Genomic DNA, 2874 nt, shown 5'->3' on the forward strand with positions numbered 1-2874 from the left:
TCCTGGGGAAGTAGAGAAAAAAAGCAAGCTTGTCAACAAGTTGGGGCCGAAAACCTGATTTCCGGAGAAGAAAGGTCAATTGCACGGAGTTAAAATATTGACAGAGGGTAGTTGGCTTCGAATTTAACCCACTGTCTAAACTCTTTACTGACGTCCTTAATTAATGAAACCTGTACACATCTTGGTGACCAAAATAATTGATAATGATTTATGGATTCACAACTGATATATTCGTGGTCGAAGGTTGAAACTATTTTTGATAATAATTAGTATATTATACATATTTATCGACGCTATTAAATTTGGATTGTATTTGCAAATTTGAGCGAAATTTTACTTAGCCCCTGTTTGACGGGATTAAAAATTAGTTTTTTAGTATATTTTAATAAAAATTGATAAAATATATCGTTGAAAAGTTGTGGAACTCGTGAAATATATAGTTAAAATTAATTCTTGATTTTCACTTAGATTAAAATTTAGATTTTAGATTTTAATCAGTACTAAACACGAGCTTAATTTAGTATAAATATCGTTATTGTAAGTAAAACTCGGACTAGGAGACATTTAGAGCAAAAATGAAGGTTTTTGAGCTAATTTAGAGTTATTTCAGAACCACTGAAGACTTATAGTATTGCATGGAATTGATAAGAGTCAATAAAAGAGCAATCAAAGGGATTTTGCAAGTTTTGGGAGTGAAATTTAACATTTGAAAAGTTTTGGACTAAATTGCACACTTTCGAGACTTGTTGGAGGACCAAATTTGAATGATTATGAAACTTCAAAGACCAATATGAAAGCTTTTGAAAGTTTCAGGATCAGTATTGAAGATTAAATAGAAAAAGGACAAAAATCAAACGAAAATCTTGAAGCGAAAACCAAATTGCAATAATTTATAAAGTTTAGGGTTGACCACAATCAACTATGATTGTGTCAACAATCATGCTTGGTGTACATTTTGTTTGACATCATGATTTACACTGTCACATGATTATTACACATAATGGTGTCCACAATTATTGCACATTATGGTGTCTACAATGTGATGTGGCAATCATCCGGTTGTTGATGTGCAAGTCTGAGATTTGAATTAAAAGTTAGATCCAATACCACGTGTAATTATGGACACTATTATGTAGACAATAATGTACATGTAGCACTTCTCCATAATAAAATGTCATTTGATAGCTTTAAAAACAAAACAATTTTGGAACCAATCACTTTTTATAACTCAAAATATCAAAAACAACGTAAGCTTAGGAGTGTCCAAATAGCAAAATCATTGTGCCTATTAGCGTTATTTGGGGACAGTTGGGTGGCGGTACGAATACCACAAGCCAACAACGGCACAATAGGTAGAAAAAAAGGGATTTTGCTCGCTTTTCGAGGTGCAACTCCTAAGACACATCCAACAATATAAAGAGACTTCTTCCAGGGCAAAACATGGGAAGAGAAAGGTAAGACAATAAAGAAATTACAAGAAAAATAAGGAAAAAGTACAAAAGAGGAGAAAGAAAACTATGGTTCTAGATTTTCATAAGAAAAAGGTAGATTCTTGGTGTAAGATCCTCATTTTATTTATTTATTTATTTATTTTTATTATTCCTTCAAACCTAGAGATGTACTTCAAATCTTTCATGTGCTTTTCTTTCTCCATGATGTATAGTTAAACAATTAGTTGAAACAAATAAATGTAATATAGTTTCGGACCTTAATTTTAATTACTATGTTTTGATCTTCAGTTGATGTTTATGGATTGTTTTTACTTCTATTATTTACGACTCCGAATTATGTGATCACCGATTCATAGATTTCTAGATCATAACGAGTTCAGATGTGAGTTATTTGTTTCAACCAAGTAGTAAAAATTGAAATTTTGGTAAAAGGTAGAGATATACTTGTACCATTTTTGTGGTTCATAATTGAGTTCTTTGGTAATTAAGTGCTTGTAATTAAGACTTACTTTGCTTCATGTAAAAATATATTGAGTTGACTTAATTGAGTATGATAATTTGAACTCAAGAGATATAAACCAATTAATTTAGAGGAATTCCACCAAGTACACTTGATTAATTGTTGATGCAGAATGGTTATTGAGATTAATGGGTTATTCATGATGAACTTGTAATCCTAACATTTTTCATACATAAATAATTTGTGAATCTTCATTTATGTCCATATAATTATAGTTTTTAGATCTTAATTAAAATTATTTTTACTCAAATAGAAGTTAGGAATATTTAAACCAATAGTTAGATGGATCATTCTCGTGAAAACGATGATTCAAACTCTTTTAACCATTTTTATTACTTGTTAATTTACGTCGTATATTTATTATAGAAACACAACATTTGAGACAAAGCAATTCAAATTTTGGATACATAGCAAAATAATGATCAGTAAATGTTCAATTGTTATAAATTAGAGGGAAAAAAAAAAAGAACAAAAGAGAAAAGTAAATAGATTGTTCAATTCAATTTATAAATGCTTTAAATTATTGTTTGAAATATTGTCATTCTTGATATCACGACATATAGATTTATTTATGCCATCTTGTGATACTTGATTAATTTAATTTAAATTAAATTTTTCTGAATAGAAAAATCGTAATAATTAAACTGTATATTAATTTAATTAATATGAACAGTTGGTAATTGTTTCAATTAAAATCCATTATTTTAAAATATTGAGTGGAAGAGGGTGTTTATTTAAATAAAAATCCACGGTCTCCTTTGTCAATCCATAAGCAAAGTAACGGGCTTGCCTCATGCCGGTAATGCAGCGGACTCCCTATAGGAGGGCCGCGTGATTCAAGTTGCTTGATTGGATTCTTTTATGATAAAATCGTCTAAATAAAATATAATTTATGATCATCAT

The sequence above is a fragment of the Olea europaea genome, chromosome 6, assembly GCF_002742605.1.
Source record: "Olea europaea var. sylvestris chromosome 6, O_europaea_v1, whole genome shotgun sequence".
Classification (NCBI taxonomy): domain Eukaryota; kingdom Viridiplantae; phylum Streptophyta; class Magnoliopsida; order Lamiales; family Oleaceae; genus Olea; species Olea europaea.